Here is a 13187-nt window from a genome sequence, read left to right on the forward strand (position 1 = left end):
TACAAGGCCATAAATAAGCTCAGTGGTTAAACTTCTATGTTTCAAACTTCCGCCTCTTTATCTCTGTCACTGCAAAGGTCTATCTGGTCTGTCTTCCCTTGTGCCTATGATAAAATGCTTATGTACTAGTAATCAGTCTTGCATTCTCCCCTCCTTACCATCCATTTAGTTTTAGTTTTCCAGTTTCAGGCAACCACTACTTTGGGAGCTGTGATATGCCTGCCTTTTGTGTGCTCCCATGGCTTCTAGAAATTAGTGTTGAAGGAGCACAGTGACTGAATGGTGTCTTCCCAGGTCTGCCTGATGCTTGCCCCCACTTTATTAGCAGGCCACCTTAATCCCACACATTTCTGATTTACCTACTTACGGGATGAATATAATTGCTCTTCAGTCCTTTTTCTTGACACTTTTCGCTAAACCCAATGAGTGGCCCAATTAGTTTAATCTTCTTTAATATCCATCATTCTCATTTCTTCCTGGTTTTACTCATTTCTTCTACTTGATCAACACAGCTCATGAATGCCCATATCTTGCAGACTCCTGCAGCTGCAAAGCCTGTCACTTTCTTTATTTATCTTTAGTTTTCCTTTTGTCCTGTTTTAACACATTAGTCAGTGTCTAATATTGCAAGGGCAAATGAAAAATAGATGTAATACTTTAACCTTTACCTTTCAATGTTCAATAATTAAAGTGTTCATATAAGGCTGTTTCCCTATAAACCCTTTTTCTTTTCAATTCTATGTTTTATTATTATTAAAAAAAGAGAAAGCTATATACAGAAACTTGCATTTTCTTAGCTAGAGGGCAGCTAAGTACTCTTGGAGTATTCTCTTAATAAGAACTGCAACGACTCCCATTTTTAAGGATGTGATCTTTCTTCAATAATGAAGCATTTTCCAAGCATCATGTTGTTTAAAATCACATCATCACAATTATCTGAACAAGAAAGCAGGCAAGACTTTTGTAACTCAAAACCCAGAAGTGGTAACAGGTAATCAAATGTCTGTTGACTCAATGGAAACAAAAGCCAGGGTATCTCCTTGTCTTGTGAAAACCTTGCATATTTCATAAAGTACAGGGTAGGGAAACAAACATATTTTACTTAATTTCCTGAATATATAAATAGAATACACACTACAAATAGCTAGAGTATCTGAATGATTAATTGACTTTCTGCATATTTTCAGAGTGAGTATTAAGGGTTACAGTACTATTTTCTTCAAATCCTTACCATCTTTTTCTTTAACTTTTCACATTTTTCATAACTGAAATATATCTAAAACTATGTGACTAATTGAGTCAATAGCAAATTGTACTTATGGCCGGCCATTCTCCATAATTTTTCAAGAGAAAATAAGATGCATTGACTTATTTAGAGATTTTCAACCACTTAGGTCAAATGTTTTCTCTCTAATCTTCTTTACAGAACACAATTTGCCAATTATTCTATCCTGTAGTATTTCCCCTCTCCAGTTGTTTCAAATTACAAAATAATGATTTTCCTAATAAAGTGACTAGTCTATCAAAAGCTGTAACAGTATTTTCTCTTTCTATGAGTTTTCCCAAACTGCTATGACACTTTTTAAAATACTAATTTAAACATTTAAAAAATAACAGCTTTCTGTTTTACAAAGCAACTATAACACTTACATGTTGGTAGTGAGAGTGGAAAACAACACAACTAGTTAGGAATAGTGTGTTTGACAGTTTCTTATAAAGGTAAATTTCTATCTATTCCATGAACTATCAATACTACTTCTAGTTATGTTATAATTATAAAAGGTAAGTAAAAATATGTGTCCATGCAAAAAATTGTGTCAAAATATTCATAGCAGCTTTATTCAGAATAGCAACAGAGTGTATATATAAAGGGTGGTATATTCATTCAATGGAACGTTAAACTGGCTATACAAAGACTGAACTACTGTTACAATTACATAGGTGAATCTCAAAAGCATGAGGAAGAAAATAAGACACAAATAATGACATACTATACGTTTGCTTTATATGAAGTTATAGAATAGGTGCAGCTAATTGATGTTGTTAGAAACCAGAATAAGAGTTGTCTCAGTATGGGGTTGTGACGTAAGAACTGACTGAGAAGGAAGCAGTAGCAAATATTCTAGGGTAATGAAAATGTTTTCTATCTTCATAAGGTTTGTATTGGTCCATTTTCACACTTTTATAAGAACTACCTGAGACTGGGTAATTTATAAAGAGAAAAGGTTTAATTGATTCACAGTTCCACTGCGACTGGGGAGGCCTCAGGAAACTTACAATCATGGAAGAGGAGGAAGAGGAAGCAAGACTTGTATTACATGGCAGCAGGAAAAAGGGAAAGAGAACACAAGGCCAAGTGCTATACTTTTTAACCATCAGATCTCATGAGAATTCACTCACTATCATGAGAACAGCAAGGGAAAATCTTCCCCCAGGATCCAATCACCTCCCACCAGGCCCCTCCTCCAACACATGGAGATTACAATTCAAGATGAGATTTGGGTGGTGACATAGAGCCAAACCATATCAAGGGTATTGGTCATAGCAGCTTATTTAACCTATGAGATCTGTCAAATTTCATCTAACTCTATCTACACCGAAAATCCCTGGTTTTCACTGTATATAAACTACACCCGAGTTTTTTGAAAAAGTGACTTACTCATCATATAAAATATCATGGGATCTTTAGGAAAAAACTCTGAAAAGGAAAGAAAAAAGTCATCAGGGTGATTTAATATTGTTTAATAAAATTAAAACCAAAATCTAAAATAATTTAAGTAAGCTAAAACCAAATAATAGGAATAAAAGCCAGGTATATGAATTATCTTTTAGAATAATCAAAGATAATACTGTAACATAGGTTTTAGGTGAATAAGAATATTAAGAGGAAAGTTGTTCAGATAGAAAGATACAGAATTACATACAGAACTAAATACAGTTGGATTTAAGTACTTTAGAATGTTTTCTTTAGGTATCCTCTTTATTAGAAAGAAAATGAAGCGGTTCTCACCCGACCTCCCAAACTAAGCACTTTCCTTTCATCCAAGACTGCTTCAGCCCTGCCTGCATGCATGCATCAGAAGTCACTCCTCAGGCTGCATTCCCCAGTGACAGTAGGAGGGTCAGTTTTTTGCCTCTTTTCCCTCTTTGTCAAGAGTTAGTCCAATGTTTGTTAACTGTTTTCATGATGAGTTAATTTGACCTAAAATGTTAATAGATTCTAATAACTTAGTATGTGGTTAGATTTCAGTACGTAGTCTCATGGGTCATGGGAAGAGAGGAGAGATCACAGATAACGTATAACAAGATGTTTGTACTTGTTAGTGACTTAGATAGACATCAATTTTCCAAGCTTCAGATCAGTACTTACGAAGTTTCCTTAATCATCCTGTAGGGTAAATGGTACTTTGGAATTAAAATAATTTAGGAAGATAAAATTAAGCGAAGCAACATAACACTGTTCTACTTGAAACAAAGACTCACTGAATGAAATCATTCTCTTTAGGTAGATTTAAAGAAGTGTATGACTATGGACTCAGATATATACTGATAGAGGTATTTAAGGTAAGTTCAACGTGTGCAATTACTGTTTGAAGTTTGAGTTGTTGGAGTGGTTTCTTTCCAATTTTATGCATGTCTCCTAGTTTTGGAATAAAGTTTTGTCAACTCATAACAGCACCATTTGTGAGTTCTTGTGGACCACAAGCTCCTATTGGTAGTAGCATACAGCCAATGAGTTTTAAGTGAAAAGTTGGATTAACTATTGCTCAATGATGGTGTTTACTTCCTGGATTAAACTAGGATTGTAATAAAATTTACGTCTATTTCAAAATCATAATTTTAGTACAGTGTTTGGGAATCACTAGACAAGATTATGCCAAGTATTGCTCAGGCACTTCAATTTCAGTATCTTACTGGTCTACATTTTCCCCAGATGAAAGTCATGATCATAATGTGGAACACACTGTATTAGTTATCTATTGTACCATAAGAAATTACCCCCAAGTTCTGTTACATAAAGCAACAAACATTTATTCTCTTGCAGATTCTGTGGATGAATAATTCAGAAACGTTCCAGTTGGATGGACTGACTCAGGTCTCTCATGATGCTGCAGCCAAGGTGTTTGCAAGCATTGCCATAAACTGAAAACTTGACTGGGGCTAAAGAATTTTCTTCTATAATGGCTCATTCACGTGGCTGTTGTTGGGAGGCCTCAGTTTCTCACCATGTGGACTTCTCCATGGTGCTCCTTGGGTGTCTTCATGACAAGGCAGTTGGCTTTCTCCTGAGCAAGTGATCTAAGAGAGAGCGAGGAAGAAGCCTCAATGCCTTTTATGGCTTTGTCCCAAAAATCATGCATTGTTACTTCTGCCACATTCTATTAACTAGAAGGTAGTCAGTAAGTACAGCCTACACTGTAGGAGAGAGACATTAGGTTGCACTTTTTGAAGAGAAGAATGCGTGGACATATTTTAATATCAGCACACAATGAGTGCCTTCAAACCTCAGTAAATTTCTGGCCCCTGTTTAAAAAAAAAAAGGAGGGGCAGCTTACTCTGTAGAGTTTCAGTAATAAAGCACTGGTTTCAACAACAAGGCATTAGCATGTGGGGGGCATAAAAAAAGGAAAATCATTTCCAAAACTGATGATGGAATGAAGCAAGTGAAACTGGAAATGTAAAGAGGCACTTGCCTTGGATGCAAGTTAAGGGGGTAAAAAATGCAAAATGGTTGTTTTGCATTAATTTTGCCTGATTTAAAAAATGTTGCATTAGAATATTATTTGTCCTCATTACTGAGATTTTTACCCACCCCCCCACCCTTTACAGGTTGCACTTGAGATGAGTGCCTCACTTCCTTTGTTTGTATCACCCTAGTCACACCCCGCTCTCTTTCTACTTTATATATTGGTTGCTCAGGACAGTTATTTCTAGCTTTCTGAAATTAGTAGATCAACAGTATGCTGGAAGCAGACTAGGAGTAGCACAGAATAGTGGGAAACTGCCTGGCTTGATGTAAGGTGGCTTGGGTACCAGTCAAGTCTTCTCTAATTAGCTGTGGAACTTTAATAATATCATTTCACCTAAAAGTGTCTCAGTTTCTTGGTGATAAATTTGAAGAGGCCAAACTAGACATTTTCTAAGGCCCAGTAAAGGCTTAACATTTTAATAGCATATAGCCTTAGAGTACCAGATGATGTTTTCCCTTCCCTTACATCCGTCATCTGTAGCTAGAGACCTGAAATCCATTACTCTTCAGAGTAAAGCTAATGCCTTTCTTATGTGCTTGTTGTTTTTAATTTTAATTTGGAATTATGCTTTTTGCAATCATTTGCCCAATCTCGCTCTGGGGTAGTCATCAGGGCATGATGCAGCATTGGTATCATTTTCTATTTTCATTAAGGTGCCCTGAGGACTTCCAGCATTAGATGCCAACAAATTTAAATTATTAATTTTATTACAACAAGAGTTCTATAACAGCAGAGTTACTGAATGCTTTCTAAATTGGTTTTTAACTAGAAAAATAAAGAGATAGAATATGGACACTTGGGAAATAATAAGAAAAGTGAGACAGCGCTGCTATTGATTTAAAGTCAGGTAAGGGGATATTTCTTTTAAGTTCAATATTCACAAATCATTGGACTTGGATAAGATACTAATGAGAGTACTGAACAGCCTCATAGGTATGAAATAATGAAGAAATCAAGTAATAAACCCAAAAACTGTGGTACTGACATGTAAGAATGTAAAAACTGATCTCACTAATTGATATTCTTTTAATTGATTCCACTTCTTAATTAAAAAACTGTATTTTTAATATGCCTAGCTAAAAGCCTACTGTAAGCAGCAGATATATAATCAGAGACAAGGGGTGAATTTTCCATTTCTGAATGATCTTGGGTAAATCACAAAAATCAATTTAAAACTGTCTTCGCCTGAAAAATGGGGACATTAACACCCCCACACAGGGATTTTCTATGTGTGGCTCAAATAAGGTATTGTGCATAGAAGCAATTTGTAAACTGTAAAATACTCTGTACATATGAAGAATTTATAAATTTATAGATATTTGTCACTTCCAATTAATATTACTGGGAGTCTTCTGATGATATTAGGGATGAAAGAACAGTGGAATTCTAAGGTGACTGTATCCATCCAGTGACTCAGACCTGACCCTGAAAAATACAGGCGTACATAAATTTCACACCTCAGAGTGATGGCCTTTGTAATAAATTATAGTATCCCAGAATATTTTACCAATTCTTGTCAGTATGTGTGTTTGTTAGGTTCTTAAATAAGGAGAATCTTGGCTGGTAGACATAGTAACAAACAAGTTCTTAAAATTCATTAGGGTTATCCTGTGCCCCATCTGCCAAATCAGCCACCCTTATGCTCCCTATTCAGTTCTGTTTTATCAACCCCTACAGTGGATCACTCTAAGGGTGGAAAGAGGCTCAGCTGAAGAGCCAGTCTAGGATGAGACTGGAGCCATATCTTGTGCAGATTTAAGAAATCTGTGTTGGCCCCGTGGTTGAGGAAAACCTCTGGGGTTCTCTCTTGAGGTCTAACAGGAGCTTAGAACTATTTTCTTTGCCAGAAATTGGGCAAGGCTAACCCAATGCCCCAAACCTAAACATCCTTTTGAGGAGGAATCCAGAAGCCTAATGGCTCCTCTAAAAAATTTGGCTAGTGTGGGAGGTTATAGAGCCATAATCTGAAAGTTAAACCCAGGTATCAGTTTGGCAGAATCATCCATGAGTGATATAGGAGGTAGAAGCCATGAAGACTCCAAGAGTAGGGGTTGGGATAAAGAGTCAGTAGCCAAGAACTGGTAGAGGAAGAAATGCAAACCAGTCACATGGCGAATGTCACCTCCTTACATTTCCTTTCATCATGAAGAGATTCTGAATAAAAATAGTGAGAATCAGAGCCATTCCTTGAAAAATGAGAAAAACCAGTAAATGCTGAAGTGGTATTCTGATAGTATGCTGGAATATTTTGTTTGTTGGTGCTAATGATTCAGGCCCCAGATAGAGCAAAAGAACACAAAGTCACCCTATTCATTGCTCCTGTAGACCTAGACCAGGAGCTGCTAATGGGGAAACTCATTTCTCTAGCACAACACTGCAAGGAGAGTATAACTAAGAGCAAAAGTAATGTTTTGATGGCATAATTGCTTAACCGAATATCATATAAGAAAAACATTGGGTCCATATATCTGTTTATGAACTAAAATCTGAGGAGCCATTTTTATTTTCAGCATCCTTTTTCTCCTAGAATCTTGTTAGACAGAAATGAATGTCAGAGCACTGTTTGGAATAATAGAATAACTATGCTTTATTGAAGGCTAATTGTGTGCCAGGCTCTGTGCTAACTGTTTTCCATTTATGAGCTTATTTAAGTTTCAGTTAAACGATATGCAGTAAGTAGTATAATTTCCATTTTATTGATGAGAAAAATCGAGGATTCCAGATAGTAAGTGGCAGAGTGGGACTTGAACACAGTTTTATTATAAGCCCTGCTTTACAGCATCACATTCTACTGTTTTGTTCTGGGATTTACAGAGGAAACTTGGTGACTGTGTGCTTTTACCAAGTGTGTGTAGTTTTTCTGATGGTGGAAAGTGGGAGGCGAGTTTCTTCTGGTGGAGGGACCAGCTGGTTGGGTTCTTCATATGAGCTGGTCTATAAATTAGAGGAAGGAAACCAGATCAAGAGTGAAGAGGACACACAGCACTCACCTACTTTCCAAGAGTAAACTTTGAAGTAATTTCTCTGAGGAGGACTAAGAAAAATATCAAGTTAACTACCTTTGTTTGCACCTTTGTCCTTCCCGTGCTGTAATTCTCTTCTGAGAGCACTCTGAATCTTCAGTAAAGATGTGCCTTGATGTCTGACAGGCAGGACAGATGGAAGCCAAGGAGAAAACACAGGCAAAGGGGTACTGAGCAAGCCTAGCTACATTTCCAGGAAAGAAAGTGGTGCTGAGAGCTCAAGAGGACTCCAGGAGGTCTTCCACATCCACAGAAAAATCCAACACTTATGAGTACAGGAGATGGCTCATAGGAAGAGGAAATGAAACTCAATTTCCAGGTTAATTAAGGGTTCCTTTTGATAGAGCTCAGAATACTGAAGTTATATTCAAACAGCTCAAGAAGTTACTCTCTGATCACAGTTTGCTGTTGGCATGCTGCTGACTTCTGAGCATCTATTATCTGTTCTTAAAGGAGAAAGGGACAGTAGCATCCCCTGTAGCTGACTACTTTATTGATTTCCTTCCATAGCTTTAATGCACAACTTCAGTTTTTATGATGACTGCTGAAAGATCTTTCCATATCTCCTACTCATGGAAATGCCCATCTGCCTACATTCCATCATTTCTAGCAAGATTTGACACAAGTTTGTCACTAATAACAAGTTCTTTTTCCTTACTTTCCCCAACCCTAGACTGAACATCTGCCTTATTCACTGGCAAGATTAATATATCCCACTTGAGCAAATGCAATATGCTCTCTTGGTGTCACTTTTAGAGATAGGATTTAACTTGCCAGTGGTGATAATCGTGTAATATTATACCAAGAAGACATACATTCCATACTGATCTAGATATCATGCAAACCTTCATATCAAAGCTCATGCCACTGACCACTGTCAATGACACACTGGGAGTGACAGTGGGTGTCTTTATCCTGCATGTAAGAAAAATATATGCATAATTGTCTTTGTAAGACAAAGAAAAATTTTCCATCCTTATTTCTCTTGTAGTTATCTGTGGATATTTTTATAATATGTGATTTCATACTCAATGTATCTCACAGATATCATGGTCCCAGTGTCTAACACAGTGCAAGGGAAACTATAGGCCCTCAAGGGGTATTGGTTGAATGCATAAATTAACCTTATAAGAGACTTCTTATATATTAAACAAGCTACAGTTACTCTACCACAAATCTTATTTACAAAATTTTTTTCTTTCTCGAAGAATTTTAGAGTATTACTTGATTATTAGAGAAATCATATTTCTAGATTCCGAAATGTAAGTCTGACTCCACAAACTATTAGGCATCAACATCTAAAAAATAGAAAGATTCTCCTAAAGTTAAAGTTCATACAATCAGTATTGAGGTGGGGATCCAGAAGATGGTTTTTAAATACAATAAATTGATTTTTTCCAGCTTTTAATTTCTCACAGTTTCTATTAAATGAAATAAAGCATCTGTAACCTAGGAATGATGGGTAACATTCAAAGCTGATATCCCAGATGATTCTGCAGTGACAGACTTCCCCTGCCTATTGAAATCTTAAGGTTGTCTAACCCCAAAATTCTAGACTATGAAAAGTTGTACTGTAACTTTAAATTCAGGCTATAGAAATAAAAGCAAACAATCTTTGGGAAGCTAAACTAAGGTATAAGCATTTTCCAAAATTCCCGATTTCATCTATTTTAGAAAGAGACCACTCCTGGGAGAAACACAAGTTACATGGTATTGCTCTTCTCACATGAACCATCTCCACAACCAGTGTGCCCTGAATCCCAATGCTTGGCCAACCCCATCACTAGTAATCAACCATCATCCCAAGACGCGAACATAATCAGAAGCTAAATCAAATAAATATGTCTTACTCTCTGTTCTGACGTCGGCCAAGTTCCATTTCTGGTGGGAGGCCAAGGGGAACAAGTGCCAAAGGCATATGGCTGTGGGCACCATTGAGCCAGAAAGATGTCAACACATTGGAAAGGATTCAGAGAAGAGTGGCGGGGGTGATTAAGGGGCTGAGGAATTTACTTATGAGGGAGATTAAGAGAACTAAGTGTGTATACATTGGCTAAGCAATATATGGGAGGCGGTGGAACTGGAGATAATTTGAAGTGTCGACAAGTCCATACGAGGAATCAGTGGCATGGGAGCCAGAGGAAATACTGAGGCTTGGGAAAAAGAGGAGCAGGAAATAAGCACAAAAGCCAGACTCCAGTTGTCATCAAAATGTTTTATGAGCATGCTGATTTAAAATGCGAGCATTTTACAGCATCACATGTAGAATACTCATAGTTAAAAAGGAGACAAAAAGAACATGAAAGCAAGCCAGGTGGGCCTGGGACATGAAGCATAAGAAACAAAGTATGTCTTCCCCCTTTCTTCCCCTGTGGGGTCATGATTACTAAGAAAATGCCTGCTACCCACTTCCAACTATCTGGCATTCTCCAGCCATATCATAAGGACTATTGGACCAAAGATCAACCCTTTCCTTGTGTCTTCTCCTTCCAGGACTTCATCATCCCTCACTCCTTTCCACAGCGAAGTGATTGATATATCGTGAGTGCTCAATATGCACTAAACTATAAATTTGTTAACAACTTTGTTAAAACATAATTTACATATAATGTATCACACAATTCACTCATTTAAACTGTACAAATCCACAACTTTTAGTATCTCCTAGCATTGTGCTTTCATTGCCATTGTTAATTTTATAATATTCTAACTTTAAAGAGAAATCTCATACCAATTAGCCATCATCCCTCAATCCTCACAAAAAAGTAAGTCTAAGTATAAAACATAGACCTTGCCAAAGTCCATTTAAAAATGAAAAAGATTACACAAAAATGATAAACATGCAATTAATAATTTGATAAGGATTCAGGAGGTAGCTTATAAATATGGGTGAATTGCTTTTTCTCCATATTTGAAGGCTTCACAGCTTCCGTTGCACAACGAATTAACAATCTCAATCCTTTCATTCTTCAGCCATAGAAAAATGGTGTATTAGGTTCTCTAGAGGGACAGAACTAATAGGATATACATATATGTAGTTTGTTAAGTATTAACTCACATGATCACAAGTTCTCACAATACGCTGTCTGCAAACTGAGGAGCAAGGAGAGCCAGTTCGAGTCTCAAAACTGAAGAACTTGGGGTCCGATGTTCGAAGGCAGGAAGTATCCAGCAAGGGAGAATGATGTACGCTGGGAGGCTAGGCTAGTCTCTCCTTTCCATGTTTTTCTGACTGCTTTATATCCACTGGCGGCTGATTAGATTGTGTCCATGAGATTAAGGGTGGATCTGCCTTTCCCAGCCCACTGACTCAAATTTAATATCTTTTTGGCAACACCCTCACAGACACACCCAGGATCAATACTTCGTATCCTTCAATCCAATCAAGTTGACACTCAATATTAACCATCACAAACAGTAATCTATTTTCTGTCTCTGTAGAGTTGCCTATTCTGTCCATTTCATAAATGTGGAATCATGTAACATGTGGTCTTTTGTAACTGGCTGCTTTAAATTAGCATAATGTTTTCAAAGTTCATCTGTGTTATAGCATGAAACAGTATGTCCTTCCTTTTTCTGGCCAGATAACATTTTATTGTATGGATATGCCACATTTTATTTATCCACTTATCAGTTAATGGATATATATTATTAATAGCAAAAATCACATAATTTTTCTCCTCTTGAAAATACCGAGGTTTTCACTTAATCACAGGATTTACAATGGCATTAGAAGCTGATTTCATCACCTCTCTCAGGAAAGAGATATACTTTCTATAAATGAAAGAAATGAGTGATATTAGAATTTGATGTTCCAGGTTTGGTTTGCCTGGAAGTACATTTGTGCATTTAGTTCCATGTCCAATGACTTGAATATATTGTACTTCCAGTTATGTAACTTCTAAGGAACATATGCACACTGTCTCTTAATAGCTCTTACCCTTCAGTCCTTCCCATAAAAATTAAACAGATTACTCTAGCAGAGGTTGGTACAGTCTTCCCACTCGTCTAACAACAATGAAGTGAGCTGCCGTTTGCCTTCTCTTAGAGCAGATTTCCTTCTAAGAAAGTAGTGGGATGGGATGTTTTGGAGTGAAGTGGCTTAAATAACTGAGAAAGTTATTTAAAATCCCGAAGACCTGGTTCACTTATGGTGGCAAAGAAACTTCAACTATTGTAATTAAGCAAAGCAAATGACATACAGAATTTCCTGGCGCATACTAAAGGCTCAATAATATTACTTGATTTTTAACAATATGTGATCCTACAAAGAGTAGAGGATTGGGAAGCATATGTAGGCAGGAAAAGGCTTACGGTGAATTAGGACAATATTTGATAATACCTCCAGTAAATAAAAACATTACAGCAGCTATCATTTAATAGACCTACATATGCCTGACACTGTTCCCCAGCTCTATTCGTATATTAACCCTTGCAATAATTCTACAAACTAGGTACCAGTATTACCTTCCTGTATTAACAGAAGAGCTTGCTGAAGGTCACTTAGCTTGTCAGAAGGTCCCTCTGCAAGTGACTGGGACAGGCATGCTTTCACTGAAGGATACATTCAGGTTTGGGGTGTATGTAGCAATTTGTTCTTGAAGGTCAACATTTTAACTTACATTGTTAATTTTAAGCATATTGTTTTAAGTTACTGCTCTTTTTTTCTCTGTGATAACTTCAACTTTTACAACTCTCTCTTTCACCATGTTAAAGCCTAAGAAAAGACCTTGGTAAAAATTGAGCTGTTCATCTCTTTCAGAGTTGTCTTTTGTATGCCATCTTTCATTGCTATAAACTCGCAAAGCGAAGCAGGTGGTGAGGATAAAAATATTTTAGTATTCACATTTCTAGCCAAAAGTCACCTACATTTCATTTGAGGCAAATAGGAAACAAGCAAAAATACCTCCCTTCTATTCCTGCCTCATTTATGCCCAACAGCCTAGTCAGATCCTGATCCTCCATTTCTGAATTATTGCCACATATCCTACACACCCACGGAGTCTGTTACCTTAAGTCCTTCCTATACACTGCTACCAGCCAGAAGAGCCTTTGTATAAGACATTACCACTGTTAGTTGAAAAATCATTTTTTCTTTTCTTCTTCTATTTTTTTTTTCTTTTTAGAGACAGGGTCTTATTCTGTTTGCCTAAGCTCAAGTGCAGTGGTGTGAACACAGCTCATAGCAACCCCAATTTCCTGGGCTGAAGCAATCCTCCTGCCTCAGCCTCCTGAGTATCTGGTACCAGAGGTACATGCCACCATGCCCAGGTAATGTTTTCATTTTTTTTTTGGTAGAGATGAGGTCTCGCCCTGTTTCCCAAGCTGGTCTTTTTGGTCTCAAGCATTCCTCCTGCCTCAGCATCCTGAAGTGCTGGTATGACAGTCATGAGCCACCACGCCTAGTCAAGAA

The sequence above is a fragment of the Macaca mulatta genome, chromosome 18 (genome assembly GCF_049350105.2).
Source record: "Macaca mulatta isolate MMU2019108-1 chromosome 18, T2T-MMU8v2.0, whole genome shotgun sequence".
Lineage (NCBI taxonomy): Eukaryota > Metazoa > Chordata > Mammalia > Primates > Cercopithecidae > Macaca > Macaca mulatta.